Source organism: Protopterus annectens, chromosome 12.part0 (genome assembly GCF_019279795.1).
Source record: "Protopterus annectens isolate FY-2018-M chromosome 12.part0, PAN1.0, whole genome shotgun sequence".
Taxonomy (NCBI): Eukaryota; Metazoa; Chordata; order Ceratodontiformes; family Protopteridae; genus Protopterus; species Protopterus annectens.
This window is the reverse complement of record NC_056746.1, coordinates 520,374,191-520,392,113: the sequence shown is the minus strand read 5'-3', so window position 1 is coordinate 520,392,113 and position 17,923 is coordinate 520,374,191.

Below are 17,923 nucleotides of genomic sequence, written 5' to 3'. Positions count from 1 at the left end.
CCAAATAAATTCTTGGTGTCTTCCCATTTTATTACCTTTCCCCTCTCTAGTTAATTTGCTCCCAATACCTTGGTTCCTTTGCCAGTTTTCTCCAATAAATTCCAGCCCCTCTTGCTTATTGTCTGTATCCCTAATTGAGCTCATCCCTATTGAAAGAATCTCTTTTCTTCATTCCCATGTTGGTTTAGTTCTTAGAATGCTTTCTGCTATTTAGTTTTCTTGACCAGAAGCTTTGGACTGGTTTTGTTTCACCTGTTTGAAGCTTAAGGGATTTTTCTCCTCAATGAAACATAGTGGAAGGTTATAAGCTAAGGTCCCCCATCCCTGCTCTTTTGATGCAGAATTACCATTTAGTTTGTCTTTTTACTGGTTCCATCTTATTTACTTGCCTTATGCTTCTTGAGTTGTGGTCTTCAGAGCAAGATGCAATTTTCTATGTGATATGTCTCCACCAGTGACTTATACCATGATAGCATCAATTCCTTGTGATGTGGTCATAACCCCCAGTGAACTCACAGCCTTCTGCCCCCCCCCCATGCTTTGTTCCATTATACTGAAGTCCCCCATGTCATCAACTCCCATGCAGCTTGTGTCTTCATGTGTGCAGTCTTAAATACTGATGCATATTTTCGGCTTCCTACATGCATGGTTTTACTTTATTTTGAGCACCTCTCAAAATTCTTCATTCTGCTTCCGAGGTTGATGTCTGATGAGACAGTTGAACTGGATGGACATTATTTCATTAATTAATAATTAATTAATTGATTTCCTAATATCCACTTTCACTTGTTAAGTTTTATTGGATAGTTGGAACCTGTCCTGGCAGATGATAGGTGGAAGGCAGAGAACCAGCCCTCACTGTGATGCCAGTCTATTGCACACATTACCACACATACATGCGGTATACATACCTAAGGGCAATTTTGAGGATTTCCATTTCACCTGTAAGCATGTCTGTGGGATGTGTGAGGAAAACAAAGGCCCAAGTGAAAATCCATGCAGACACAGGGAGAATATGCTGACTCTACACACAAAATGCACCCAAGCTGAAGCTGGGAACGAAACCAGAGAACCAGACACTATAAGGCAGCAGTTCTAACCACTGTAACATTGTGTTGTCCAATGGTATATTTTACAGTTTGCAAAAAAAAAAGGAACAGCTAGCTTGCCTACTGAACAGGTATTACACACACCCTAAACATGATCTGTGTGGTACCCGGCTGGTCATGTTGCCTTTGTCAGAGTAGAAGACATTTTGCACCATTGTCCAATATTCATCCTTCATGCAGTTTTGTAAACACATCTCAGCATATTCTCCCAAAACTCTGGCAGGCCCTTCTTGCTCTGCTATGCTTGGTAAAGTATTACGTCAAAATGTCACATAACTGAAGGTTGTGGTGAAAGGGACAATGCCAGGACTATGGAGTACCACAGAGATCAGTTCTTGGTTCAGTACTTTTCGCTGTCATTGTTTTGGATGTATGTGAGGGATCAGGGTCAACCTCTTTGCAGATGACTCAGTGTTAGATGCAGCAATACAAGATGGGGAATAGTGTAAGGAAGGACTTAAAAAGGCTGAAAATGTGGACATTTCTTGCAGACAAATGAAAAGTACTGTACCTGGACCACAAGAAACCTGGCATTAATTACCAGCTGGTGAAGTAGAACTCAGAAAAAGAGCAGGCGAAAGATCTGGGAAAATTGATTATAAATGGTTTGGACCACATGGAGCAGAATGAAAGAGTAGTGGCAACAACAAACAGAATGCTGGTGTGTGGCCTCAGGTGGACAGACTCTAGACACAGTGAAGTCATGCTTCTACACTACTAGGCTTTGGTCAGGTCATACATTGAGTGCTGTGTACATTTCTGCAGGGTTTACAATGAAAGGGACTTTAATCTGGAACTAGAGCTATTCTCTCATGAGACTAGAAGAGACAAGAGGGTGATAATACCAGTACATAACATTATGACATAGAGATTAGAAGGGATCGTTCTGAACAGGAAGGACAGAAGGGGAAAGAAGTGACACAGTCAGCAGAATGTGGGGATTATTTACTCCCTGGATCTCTGGAAGTACTTTTTCACAGAGAGGGTTGTGGACCCATGGCATGAAGTAATGCAGTTGTTGGTGCAGGTGGAATCCCCGGAAGCATTCAAGAAGAATTGGGTGTAAAAAGGTGGATGGAAGGGATTTAAAATCTTAAATTCACTTAAAGGGCAGACTATATAGATTTATATTCCCTGTCAGCAGTCAGGCAAATATAAAGTAATGCAGCTGTTGTTTAAAAATCTAATTTCTGGTCAGCTATTCATTGAAAAATGGAAATATATTTGTGCATTTTGTTATGACACAGTGGTAAAAATGGATTGGACAAGATGATACAAAAGTACTGGAACAGCAGTTTTCAACTAATTTGTCAAATGGAAAATCATTTAAAAAAATGCTCACATTATGGGGTTTCTTTTAACTCCATAGTACAGGGACCCTAGATTTGATTATACAAATAACAATGGAGTTATGAGCACGGCCCTTCATAGGGAGATATGGGGAACTTTGCCTCACCAAGAAACACTATTTATTCTGATGTAGTTTCAAATGGAAAAAAAATCATTAAAAAAGCACTTTGAAAAATAAACAGGGACCCAAGTAAAAATATTTTTTTTTCATGTCTGATACCACATTCCAAAGACATGCAGCAGGAAGATTGGACATACTAAATTGGCCATAGGTGTGAGTGTGTGTGAGTGTGGTGTGGAAGAACTACCACAGCAGGGCTAGCCACCCAGTGGTGTAAATCCTTGGCTTTAGATGATTGTCACTGTTGAAGTGACACCCTGACCTCATGTGCAAAAATGTGAAAAAGGGTTGTGGATGGATGAATGGATGGATGGATGGATTAACTAAGTGCCTCATTAAACGAATTACAGTAATAGAGAGGCACTGTTAAATATGTAGCAACATTTCTTACATCCTAACTATATAAAACATTGACTAGCAAAGATAATGAACAAAATATTGCTTGCCACAATCTGCCCACATAATTTTTATTGCTTTGAATCATGCAAATCATTGGATTCATGCATAGCAAAATCTTTACTTTCAAAACATGATTTTTCATTCCTGTCTGTGGCAGTACCTCATGAGACCAGAACAAGTTTACTGCAAGTGATGTATGGTACTGTTCAGGTACATTATGCAAAAAAAGGAAGCCATTCTACATATGTCTAGCTACGTTTGTTTTTCTATGGAGCATGAAGGCCTGGGTCTAGCAGAGACCTCAAAAAGTGTGGGTGGTCATCCTTTACACTACATGTGCCAAGTGTTTGGGTTCTATAGAGTATGGCCTGTTAGCCAGGACAGAGAGGTAGTATGGAAATTCACTGCTATCTCCCATACCCCATCTGTATTTTTTTTTTATTCAGTAAAGGACAGACTCGAGCAAAATAAAGCAGCTAAGATATGAGGAGTCATTATGATACAGCTGTGTTGGGCTATAGATTTAGATGGTAAGTATTAACTTCTTCCTTCCCTGACTTGAAGAATGAAATGATATTCCTGTAAGAGTTAAGAGTTTGTGTGGTTTGTACTATTATCTTTTCTTTCAGAACAATTCTTTTTTGGCATTTTTGTAGTCAAACCTCTAAAGATTTGTTTTATTTTTTTCTCTACCTAACCAAATTCCTGTCTCCACCCACACCTGCACTCCCACACACATATGATCTGCAACAGCTGTTGTCAACCCAAAAATGGAAATATGAATATTAAAAAATAGTTACATGGTCTTAATCCTTTGATGTATCATTTTAAAGGAAACTAACTTTACTTTCTGGGTACAGAAACCTAAGTTAGCAAAGGAAAAATGATTAAAGCATTTGTCAGCTCTAGTAACTATCATCTACATGCTTGCTCACTGTCACTTCTCCATATTGTAAATATTTGCTTCATTTATTTATTTAGAATTTGTTAACTGAGTAAGTGACCTAACCCAGGAACCCTTTTCAGCTACGAACTGTGCTGTAAGGCAAATATAAGTATTTAACAGCATGAAATAAGACAAAAACTATCACAACTAACACCCTAAAACAGTGAGTCATACAAATGTAAAGGAATATTTATAAGTAAACCATTGAATATTTAGGTATTTGAATGTAGAAGTACTAACATTTTCCTGAATTATTCACTTTTCCTGACTTGGTGTGAATTTAATGTGGGAATATGTACTTAGGATGATATGGGTGTCTCAACCTTCAAAATGGGGGACTACATGGAAGCTTGTCTTTGCAAAAACACTTTTTAGGTGAAAACTATATCCATGATTTTAAATTCCATTATGAATGCAACAGTTATTTATAATATGTTCATTTCCACCAGGACATACGCATTGCTGATAATACAAAGGCTTGTACCTCATTCCTCCTGAGACTCAATAAGGAAAGAAAAAAATGAAGTCGAGAAAATGTTTTGATATTTTCGAAACTCGGCCTGGAGATGTTAAACAGCTTATTACTACATTTCTAAGACTCTGTTTTTCTTCTTCTTCTACAAAATAGTAGTTAGACATCTGAATGTGCATTTTTGTCTTTGGAGGTCGGTATTGCACAGAATTATGCTCAGTGAGAACACTTGCTTATTTGCTTGTACCTCACATATCCATATAAACTGCTACTTTTATTAGCCTCCATTTTTTGTTCTTTCATGATGAGTGTCCTGTAGATATCATTAACATTTTAGTATTTTATTTCCTAAAACATATTACCAGAAATGTTATTATAGAGAAGGTGTTGACAGTGATAACTGACCTTCATCTAGATAATCGCTGATCCAAGTGAAATACAGACACTTTTAATTTAGTTTCGCTATGCCACGGCTAAATTTTATAATACTAGCCAGGAGCTACAGGAAGTAAAAATGCATGCCACAGACAAGACAATTCAATTAAAAAACAGCTAAGGAATTAGCATGAGTGTCACATTTTCAGCTTGTAAATCGGTCTAGAAAAGGAGGTACAGAAGACCTTCTTTGCATGAACTTTGCCAGTTTTAGAACACTGTAGCAACTGGCCAGGGTTTTAGGAGCTAAAAATCTTTCTCATTTAGTGCTGCAGTTCACAGCGAAGTCGACTGTGAAATGTAGATGGCATAATTATTCCATTTAACTACTGCCCCATTTCTACTGCTAATTCACTTATTCTGTCTTCATCTAAACCTGCAGAATGCTTAAGTGTGAGGGCTCTTTTTTCCTTTCTAAATGATATAATTGCGACAGGCGAGCATAAATTATACCCTTCAGAGAAAAATGTACTTAACTACTCAGCTAAGAGAAGGAGACAAATGTTCTGCTCGTCTGTGTTGAAGGTGCTGTGATATTTCAGTTATAAATAGGTCTTGCAAGCAGCCTTTTCCAGTACTTCAGGAAGAACATCAGTTTTACTTGTACCTTCAGTAGCACTGCAAAATTCTTACTGAATCAAGAAAACAACTTACTACATTACCTATACATTTTTAATGTTTTCTGTATACGATTAAACAGAAACGTGCTTATTTTTTATCATGCAAGTAAATATTGCTTCTGTTACCATGCATTTATTACATAACCTTACTGAAGTCTTACATTTCTAACAATGGGGTAAACACGCTCATCTCTGTCTCATCTAGGCTGAAAGGCAGAAAGGCAGCTAATCAAGTAAGTAATGAAACACTCGAAGGTGCCAGATCAGCGAAATGGTAGCTGCCGCTCATAGTAATTATCTTTGGTGGACAAAGGTCAAAATGAGACGTACACTTCTTGGAGGTGAGGAAAGAGGAAGCACTGTGTACTCCCAGATCAATTTCCCCAAGATGGTGCAAATTTCTAGAATATGGTTTGCATCAGAATCATTCATGCTTGTAAGCAGTCTCTATAACAGTGCACAACTTTGGGACAGCACCTCTCATGAGCCATGTACATGTGAGAGTTTTTATGTGATATATGTGGATGCATTCATGGCTAACAAAAATGTACCACGCTGAACTAAAGGTGGAGCTCTGCTCATCTGTGTATTATACCTCAAAAGAGAAAACCTGTAATCTCCTGTGATTATAGCTTGGTAAAATCTAGGCAGCTAAATCCTAGAGAAGATGGCTGAGATTGTGTGAAGTGCCCGAGACATATTGGGGTGCATTAGCCAAATTCAACACAAATAACAACTGTACATTTAGCAGTAAATGTAACATCTATTCATCAGCTTAATATACTCTGACAGGTCTTTAATGTGAAATCTCACCGCACACAGTATAACCGAGGTTAATGTGCAGGCACACCCCACAAACTCGTCAAACGTTTATTATACTACAACATGTGACACTATAAAATGATCAACCATAGCTTATTTATGTAACTAGAATATGTCAGCAGAGTCATTGCTGGAAAAGGGTGGTGCATGTTTTGTAGATGGCTGCAGTATTTTGGGAATGCTAAACAGCAACAGCTTTAGAATATAAGTGAAAGTGGCAGCTAATGGTTTAAAAGATTGCTGCTCTGGTGATGTAGAGGGATAAAGCTCCGATTATGACCCAGGCGAACTGGGTTTGATTAGAGACTCAGGTGACTCATGGAGCAGTAGGGAAGGATGGGCATGCCCATCCCAATGTGGTGAATGGCTTATGGTCGGCTCTGGCTGATGATCTCCATTGAAGACTGGAGACATCACTGGGAGGTGTGGTCAATGGGGTAGCAGTATGCTTGGTTGAGTTGCTGCTCAGATGGAGCAATATGCCACATACCTACACTACACATGCCTACCTTGGATGGGACCACAAGGCACAAAAATACTGGACGGGGAGGAACAAAGGTTAGGCCAATAAGTAAGACCCCCCAATGGAAGCGGAGATGTCCTGAGCCCCTGTTGCCTTCTGTCTGTGACCGATCTCAACAATTACTGGAGTTAAGTCCTGGGGGAGCAAGAAGTAGCTGGCAGACTGAGTGTGGAAGGGGCATGAGGGCTGGGCAAGTAACCATGATGTGCGGGATGGAGAGCAAAAGAAAAAAAAATTATATAAGCTGAGAATCATCTATTATATTTTAACAATGGAAACTACCTCTTTTTTGAGCATATCAACATACTGTGTTGTTTGTTTGTGCAGAGAGGAAAAGAAAACCAATAATTTTGTGTATATGTGTGTGTGTGTGTGTGTGTGTGTGTGTGTGTGTGTGTGTGTGTGTGTGTGTGTGTGTGTGTATGTGTGTGTGCAGCTATACACAGACACATACACACATATACACACATACACATGCATGCACACACATATTCACACACTCATGTCTTGTTTTGAAATTAAAGAAAAAGTAGGATAGTAATTTATTAATTCATTATTATATTCTCAGATACATGCTTTATTCCACTAAGAGTCACATGGGGAGCCAGAGCTTACTGTGGCACTCGCTAGGCACAAGGTAAAGAAACTAGTTCCAAATAGGATGCCAGTCTGTTCCAGGATGTGCATGCTGCATACACCCATTTACAGACACACACACACACACACACGCGCGTGCGCACACACACACACACACACACACACACACACACACACACACACACACACACACACACACACACACACACGCGCGCGCGCGTGCGCACACACACACACACACACACACGCACGAGCGCGCGCACACACACACACAATAGCTGGTTCTTTATTCTGAATACACTATCTTTAAATATACAGAGTGTCCATATGTTCTCTATCCTTGAATGGATCACACTATTATATCCCCTGACTGACTCTTCCAAATTCCTCAGACCTTATGTAAGTAATATGACTGCAGATGCAGAGGGACAAAACTGGCATAAAAGCCACTTGTATTATATTATATTGTCACACTGATTTTCTTTACAAGAAGAATTATATTAGAAGTGGAAGTGTGTACAACTGGTATTTGGCATCAGGTATGTAGATTCTGTGTGGGCCCCACAGATCTCTCTCATCTCTCAACATTTACATTTAAGAATGACACACAGTAACTCATATGTTAAACTAGGTCTAGGGTTCTAATAGCACATAAAGTTGTGAGATACATCAGCTGAGGGTGTATTTGCTTATTTCCTTCTATATAAAGCTCCTGTATCACAGAAGCTTTCACACTGCTTAACTGGTAATGTGAAGCCCAGAGATACATGGCCTCTGGACTACAAATACAATCAGCATTGTTGCGGCTGTACAAGTCGCAAACACTTTGTTCCACAAATCCCACCCATTATCAGTTTGCCCTATATATTAGTCTTTCTTCACTCTAAATTAACTTTTTTTCTGGATTTAATTGGTTGTGTCCTGATGCGTCATAGATTAATAGGTAGTTACTAGGTTTGCAGACCAGGTGATCGCTGTGGGGCCTACCTCAGCCTCTCAGTTTCCCCAGGCACTGTCTGGTTAAATGACTTGCTCAATATCACACTGTAGGCAAATGAGGCTGAGGGAATCAAACCCTGCAGCAGGAGAACAGCTCACCACCTTAAACCACTGTGCCAAATGCAAGAGTGTTAAGCTTGTTTGACAGAATAAATTTAGGCTGGGCAAAACTTATTTTAATGTACTAGGACCAATGCCCCACAGTGATCTTTTTGATTATGGCAAACCATTTGTTTTCTTTTACTTTCTATTTTTTTTTCTTTCCAGCACCTCCCACAAATTTAGATAGAGATATTATATGAACATATGACAGGGCTTTTTTAGTTCCCTGGCAGCTTTTCATAAAGCACGTCTTTTTGTTTAGATTCAAATTTCTGGTTACCACTAAAGCCAAGCTTTTCAGCTACTTGTAAGATAAACAATACAGGAGTCAGTTTAAGTTGGTAACCTTGGATGTGGTAGCTCTACAGACACTGTACCTAACACTGAACTGACTGACCCTTACAAACTCACCCACCTTGTCTTGTGGTTTGACCTTGATGTTAACAATATTATTAAGGTGATGGCATGGGTGTCTTCTCCCCAGGCAAACTTAGTTTGTTTTATCATGTTGATATCTGAACTTAGTTTGTTCATTTGGATATCTGATATATAACAAGAAGATTATAGTTGGTTACGATCATAACAAGTATATTATGTATTTGAGACATAGATGTCAAGACATTCACTTTGAGAGTGAAGCTTGAGAGGTGAATCTTGGCATCAATATCGAGAGCACATCATTTTTCATTATGATCAGAGATCCAATCATAATTCTTTGTAGTGCAAGGAGATTCATCTTCTCCATGAACTACTAGTTAGTGACAAATTAGATTAAACGAAAGAAAGAAAAAAAAACATGATGTGTTGTACCAGCTTTGAAAGGTGGTAAAGCAATGGGGAAGTGGTTTACGTCTCAACTATTCCCTGAGTAAAGGAAGCAGTTGTAACCAAAATACTGGGTGCACGTTAGCAGACAGCAGGCAGAAATGGTAGTCAAAAGAAAGTTGTCCATACATTCTTAGATATCATAATTAAGAACTGTGTCATTAAATGGTAGTTTGGAATGGCTGCAACATCTCATGAGAAACAACAGTAGCAAAAACTATGAAGATTGCCATCTCACAGTTTTGGAATATAACAATGCTCCATTGAAGGGACTTGGTCTCTTTACACTCAGTTGTTAATGTGTAGAAGTTTGAAAAGAAACCAACCAGAGGATTAAACATAGTGGATCTGGTAAGTGATATTACTGATGCCCGAAAATCAATGCAAAGTAAGTAAAATGCTGGAGAAAAAAATCAGGCCATCCTGACCTCCTAGTTGGCCTTGCTGGACACAGTTTCTTGTTTAATTGTATAAGACAGCGTTTGTCTTTAAGGGACTTGTTTTCCTTGATTTTGGCCATGAGTTTTTTTTTTCCTATATACCCTGTTTAGGCGAGGATTCCACCAGTGGGATTTGTTAGGGGTTTACTTCTAGTGTTTGTATAGGGACTCTCTGAATAATTCTGTATCAGTAGCTATAGTCTCAGGGTTAGGTGAGCCTTAAATTTTGACAAATTCTCACTAAATAGGATGTAGTTTGCCTTAGAATAGTTCCTAACTCTTACTGGTTTAACTTGGTTTTCCAGGCTGATTTGTACTTCAAAGGTGACAGCTTTGTGATCCAGTCACATTAGTGAGGATGTGACACAGGGGTGGGGGGAACACTCTCCCATGCTAGTAAGTACCAGATCCAGTATGTTTAATCCTCTGGTTGGAACATGCACTATCTGTTCCAGAGTGCTTGTGTCAATAAAGTCCAGGAAGCACTGTGCCTGTGAGTCTGAGACAGTGTAAGTTTCCCAGTCTATACAGGGGTGGGTAAAGTCACCCAGGAATAGAATGCTTGGTTGGATGGTGAGCACCCCTAGTAAGTTTAGGTAAGAGATGTTAGACTATAAGGTCATAGATGTTGACCTGTAGCTAACTATGATATAGCTAGGGGCCATATCTATGGTGACTTGCATGTTGATGAGCTCCATGATATCATCCGGTTTAACCAACATGGAGGCATGTTATTGCTAATGTAGATTGAACACCTTTGGCCCTGGTCTATTTGTTGTTGGTCTAAACATGGAAGGCATTTAAACCAAGTCTCAGTCATGACACAAATATCTACATTTTCCAGAGTGAGGAGGGCTTGAAGGGTGTGGAGTTTTTATTTAGACTCCTAGCATTGATCAGTAACACTTTAAGACTGCTTGGAGACTTTTTGCCATGTCGGTAGTTTTGTCTTTTTGGCATTGCCAAAGGCTCTAAGGTATGAAGGTGCAGCCCGTCCTTGGCAAAGCAACATGGACTTTTGTCCATGCCCTCTCATGCTGATAGGTACTGGATCCCCTGCAGTGACACCAGAAACTAAGTTAATTATTAAAATCAATCATTTTATGTTCATTCTGTGGCATCATTGTTGGTGAAGGTAGAAGGCTGCTCAATGCAAGGCTCTTACATGTCTGTGACACATATTCCAAGAGATCCATGATCTCTCTTTTTCTATAGTTCAATGAGGTATGTCTCAGGTCATTTACATCCACATGGACTATGATGGCATCATATTGGCACCTGGGGTGTGTGACTTTAATGCGTGCATGATATTGTGGATCCTGACTTTGGACAGGCAATGCTCTTGGGGGACCATTGGGTGTAGGCTTATGTGAGATGTTTGGTGTTGCTTTTGATGTGTGTGTATGTGGTTCAGTGACTGCTGTGAAGCAGTGCTGCCGTTAGGCAGGTTTGGAAGTCTTTGAGACTTGGGATGGTTTCTTCTACGCATCTCAGCATGAGACAGTCTGTGTATATAGTGAGCGGTAAGTGTGAGGGATGTACTGTGGGTATTCTTGACAACCTTGCCTTTGCCTCCAAAGAAATAGTGTATTTACATTTCTCACATACTGTGTTATTTTCTTTAATGATTAACATGTTGTCTGAGAGCATGAGACAATTGTAACATTGCCTTAGGATGCTCATATCTACCAAGATGGCCACCGAGACATTAGGAAATTGCAAATCCATGTTGTCCGGTCCTGTAAAAGGTGGGCTATTTAGAATTAAGGATTGGGTTTTAACAGGGGTATAAGTGTAAATGTGATAATGCCTAACTACAAGGAGTTGCTTGTCATGTGGTACACTTTCTAGAACCAGATTGAGTAAATGCCTCTCAGAAGTGGTAACCCAATTACCTAGTCTGTATTGTTTAAGGACCATTGTGACAAAATACAGATTGTACAGAAATTGTGTAGGGCTAGTGATCTGGCGTAAGCAATGAAGATACTTTCGGTGTTCAGAGGCAATGGTTGAACACTGAGTACCAATTAATATACAGTGCATCACAGTTGCTACAACAAATACAAATAAGCACTGAAATGTAAATAATTGCTTCTGCTTGAATCAGAAAATACCCAGTCAGTTTCATGAGTGGTAATACTACACAAACTAACACAACGTATATGCATACCTGAGCTAAGGAGTAATAAATCACTGCTTATGCATCTATAGCATACAGGAGGTTCACTATGTAAACATGTTTGTCAAGAAATGCACAGGGGCACCAACATCAAGTTTTCTGATATATATATATATATATATATATGTGTGTGTGTGTGTGTGTGTGTGTGTGTGTGTGTGTGTTGATACTGTTATGGCTTTAGTGGGATGGACACTGAAGCTCCACCCTGTGTGTGCCTCTCTTTCAGAAGCACAGGTCAATTATGCTTCAAAATAGACCCATTCACTGATATCATTTGTGAAGCACCAAGAAATAGTGACTTAAAAATTGTATGCAGAACTACAGAACTGGGTATATAAATAAGTCTCTGTTTTTGAACTGCATTCTATACTCCAGTATAAGAATCCACTAAGAAAGTAATACTGTGCATTGTACTACATTGGCAACACCTGCATCAGAGTGTCCACCTCCCCCACACACACACTCTCACACAACATATGCATACATGCACACACACACGCGAGCGCGCACACACACATACACACACACACACACACACACACACACACACACACACACACACACACACACACACACACACACACACACAACAAATGTAGCCATCTGTATTTATATGGATGTCTGTGACTGTGTTTGTGTGTCTGCATCATGGAACAAAGTAGCACAGGCAAAACATGGGTTCATAACTTTAGCTGTTTAGCACCAGTTTGCTGTGTCTCTTGAATTTTGGACATTTCATTTGTTTGCATATAGTTCTATTGTAATTTTTACTGTTACTTGCTTAATACATGAGCGGTCTGATGAGACTATATAGCATTCTATTTGCAGAGAATATGCTCCTGCAAGATGCTACTATGTTTCCTCAGCATTCCTTCATGTTTTCTTGACTGGTTGATAATGGACTAGCCTTTACTTAAATCTGTGAACACTGGATACATGAAGCTGCTAGATTTAAGGAAAGCCTTCCAGTTTCTGACCTGCTCGTTGACTAAGAATTACTACAGTATATGGGGTACTGCACTTAGGGTGGCCACGGTGGTGCAGCGGTTAGTGTTGCTGCCTCACAGCAAGAGGTTCTCCGGTTTGATTCTTGGCTGGGGTGCCTTCTGTGTGGAGTCTGCATGTCCTCCCTGTGGCTGAGTGGGTTTCCTCCGGGTGCTCTGGTTTCCTCCCACATCCCGTAGACATGCTGTAGGTGGATTGGACACTCTAAATTGTCCCTAGGCATGCGTGCGTATGTGTGCCTTCTGTGAAAGGTTGGGTGCCGGGCTGGCAACTCGACACTGTAAAAAACTCCACTGCCAATCATGAGCGGACGGGTGATCCACTGTGGTGACCCCTAACCAGGAAAAGCCAGAAGAAGATGGGGTACTGCACTCCTAAGTGTGCAATTCCTTGGAGGAAGCATTACATTTAGGTTCATGCTGCCTGGTTTGCTGGCAGCTCAGGTGGATGCAAAACATCCAGTGTCACTTATGGAAAAGAACAGGGGTGCTTTAACAGAAACATGACATTTACACAACATTATTCTACAATTTCACTTGGAAAAATTAGACATTCTCAATACCCCCCACCTTTTTACACACCCAAAATGTAATATTTGCAACAATCATATTCATTTCCCATTTCCTATATAATGCTATCTTCCCACATATATCAAGCACATGGAAATGCAATTTTATTCAATGATTTCATTTTTTTCTAATATTCACATTCTCATATAATATCATGTTCTGCTGAATTTATTCTGTTCCTTTTCTGTTCCATACTCCTTTTGTAGTATCCCACACCTTTTTGCCTGATAAAATAATAAAACTGTTCACCAGTTTATTCTTTTTACATGCATGACTTTTTTCTGCAGCTTATACACAAAAATACTCTTGACAGGCATTTCCTTCCAATTGATTTACCATTAAAAAAAATAAATAAATCCTTCCATTTCCATATGCATGCAAACATTCCCCATATTCTCTATATCACTTCCTTTATGTTAGCTTTTAACCGAACCACGGATAAACATAATATTTTTCCATCACCAGCTCATTTTCTGGTGATGGTTCCATGTCTGTTTTCCATAATAAACTTGCTTTGCAATATTTCCCTTTATCTTCTTTGACTACTGACTAAGTCCTCTTCCATTTTCCTGTTATTTCCCAGAAATGTTCATATTTCTTCCACAAAAGCCTTCATATCACACTTTCTTATCTGTTACATTCCTTTATACTCAGTATGTATGCAACAAAATGAGATATAACACTACCTTTACTACCCGTAATGCCATTTATCTTTTTATTACACAATTTTCCTCCCTTTATCTGGTCCACTTTGGACCCCCATTTTACTCCAAAATAATTTCCAATTATTCATTCTCTTTTGCAGAAGAAAGCATGAATATTCTCCCTAAATAAGCCAGTTTATTTAATATAACTGTCCCGTATCAGACATGCTTTCTTTAAAGAAGTCAGCTTATCGGTCCTGCATACCTGCACTATCTCAATTTGTCTCAACTTTCCCTGACATTACTTATTAGTAACTTCGATTTCTACCTCCTAATAGCTTAGCAGCATTCCTTGCAAAAGAAAATATTCCAAAATTATACTATATCTTCACATCTTTTACTTTTTTTTTACTTAAAATAAGCACTAAAAAAACTCAGACAAGTTTACTACCACCCACCCCCAAACTTAATTTCCTTATAATCTGTTATTAACAGTAATTATTAAATCATCTACATATAGGTAGGTTCATAGGCAGGATATAACTAAGAGCCTAGCCCAGTTTGCCAAAGCACTGTCTGGTTAAGTGACTTGCAGAAATTCAAAAAGTAGTCAAATGAAGGCTGAGGAAAGCAGGCCCTGTGCCTCAGGAAGTAGGTCATTAACAACTCATAACCTTACTCCTCTGCTCTGTGAGATGTAATGTTAAAGGAATCTCAGCCTCATCTTTTGTATTACCTACTTCATCCTTTACTAAAGTTGTACAACTACTACAGTCCTGATCATGGCAATCTTAACTATAGCATTGCAGTACTCCCATAGAAATTCTAATTTTTTCCACTAATTTATTCAGTTCACTAATACGTTCAGCCATGTGCATTTTTATAAATCTTGTAAAAAGTTGATTATCTTCATCTCAGTGTCATACGCCTTCAGAATTTGCCACATCTGTTGATGTTGTACAGTATCAAAAGCTTTCACTATGTCATATGCTACAACTCTAGCTTCCAACTTCCCCTTGTTTACACTTTTAGTTTCCTTAACCATCATTAAAATTTCTTTTGCAGTGTTTTCAGTTACTGTCCTAACACACTGCATGCATACATAGCATTTTATATGTTTACTTGATCTGGATTTCATTTTTATCATGTCCAGTTTGTTAATAGTGCTTAGGAATTAAGCACATTAATAAAGTTGAAATTAGAACAGCATGGTACCTGGTGCCACAAATCCACATAGCATACAGCATTACATAGGACAGTGCATTTCCAGGTATATGGACATTTATTCTGTATACCCCTGCTGTGCTGTATGTGTATCATTATAAGGACATAGTGCTAATATTAGGAGAAGCTGCTGCATAGCATGGCAGCTGTGTGTGAGAGGATACTTTGATTTTTACCATTGAAAACATTCCTTTTATGTCACAGTATGAATAGATAATCTTTGGTAATAGTGTTTTACTCTTCCCTTTTTTTAAGGAGGAATTTATTGATACTGAATAGCCAGCATCGCAATCATTATTACAATGTACTTGGTGTAAATCACCACTGTTTATGCTGAGAGAACCATTAGTCAACTCTTTATTCCTTGCATCTGTTGTTGCTGGAATTTATCAAATAATGGACTACCCCACCTATTGTTGGAGCAAAAACAACAATCAGTCCAAAATCTCTCCACCAGTAGTTTAAATAACTTCATCCAACGTATAATCCAGTCACCACTTGATACTTAAATTGCATTTGTTTTTTTCTTAAGGAAATAATGCTGAAAATGTACCCTCCTTTAATATCATTGCATAAAATCAAAAAACACTTAATATGTATACGATTATGAGTATCAATACAATTGATACTGAAATAAATTATTATAAGTAGAATTAAGGTAACATATATACATAGATATAAAAAGAATCATCACATCAAAGCTTTGCAGCCATTAATTTCAGGATGGGTAAAATAGAAATAATTTCATTTAAATTTGGTGGAGGTGAAGCTGTGGTGACATAAAAGCTGTTTGGAAGTCCTAACCACGATTTACTTCTGAGAAGGGAAGCTTATTCAGATTATAGGAGCTGAAAACAAATGGTTACAAAGATCAAGAAAAAGCAAACTATTAACATAATAAACATAATTACACAGTCTAAAGAACCAGAGGGAATATTGTTGCTTTCATATTTGCCCCTGGTCTAGGTGGAAGAATTAATCAAGGTCTCTGTGGAGACTATTCATCTCTGGTGAAGACCATCTGCATGACTATCTTACTGACTGGCCCATTTATATTGGCTGTTTTATTGTGTTCATTGTCTTCCTGGGCACAGCAAGTAAGAATCACCTCATGTGTGTGGCCAAATTTTATGGGGCTATTTTATAATGGTACCTCTTGTCTGATGTTATACACTATGACCATGGAGTAGTTACATTTTGCATTTTTAGATCTTTTATGTTGTATGACCTATGGTGGGCTATACGTTGTGCTGTGCCTCAAATCTTCACTTAATGAGGAGCCAAACAGGAGGACTAGGTGCCATATGTCCTCTAGGGAGGTGTTCCTGTAATAGTATATCACACGTACAGTACTGTCCATGCCAGCTGGTCCAGACTTTCATCTAGTGGGTGCTCCCACTAACCATATTGCACCCTGCCTGTAAATGGGGGTCAGAGATGGTGCTTCACTGTTGTGTCTATAATAATGCAGCAGTAGAGCTGTATTCTGTTTCTCACAGTATGGTGTTTGCCCCCCCTACTGGTAGTATCTTTTGGGTCTAGAGTGCAGAATGGAATGAGGTCTTTGTTGTTTCAGCAGTGAACCCATCTGTAGAATAGATGGGTCAGATTGTGAGCCAAGTGGTGATTTTGTTAGGGACAGCATGCATGAGGGCACAGGCTGATCAAGTGATTGTCACATGCTGTATTCATGTGCACAGGTGGCTGGGCTGAATAGGTTTTAATAAAAAGTTCTGTGGCTGAGTTTTATGAGTTAAAGTGTGTTCTTGATAGAGCATCAGTAATTTGGGCCCATATTTTTGCATGTATTTAGCCTTACTTGTCATTTGAGTTCTTTCTTTTCGTAGAGGGCATTCTGGTTGACATTCAGGGATTTTTTTTAAATTCTGTCTAGCATGTGGAATCTGTAATTTTAGTGATTGGCCATCTCATTGTTATGTGTAGCTTAAGCATTTCTGATGACTTTATGTCTAATGTCTGAAAAGTGCTGGTAAATTCATGTTTTCAATTTGTTTACAGTCTTGCCCACATAGAATGTGTCGCACCAACATATCTGTGTTACAATCAGCTTTATATTCTGATGTCTTCCTCATTCTAGATCTGTATCACTCATATGTTCACAGAATGAGTAGATCTGCTTCTGAATTTGAATGTCCCATTTTCAGATGGGTTGTTGCCGTCTTTGTTTGATTCTAAAAAGACCCTTAACAGTTCTGCTCTTTTTGAAAATAAAAATTGGTCTTGGGTCTGAGATGCTGACAGATGGCACGGAAGGGCTCCCATTGCTGCAAGGAAGATGCCCTAGGGGAGCAGCAACACGGAGGAGGAGAGAAAAGTAATGAAGGGTTTGGAGGTGGAAAGTGAGAATGTGGAGACATTTTTTGTTTTATATGGAGTTTTAGAATGTAACCAATATTCCTGTGTGGTGAATGTTACAGATTTTAGCTGTCTCCATGGAGAAGGTCGTAAGCAAGTCTGTTGAAGTGGTGCCAATAACAGAACTGGTATCAAGAAGGCTTGCAGATGACATTCTGATGAT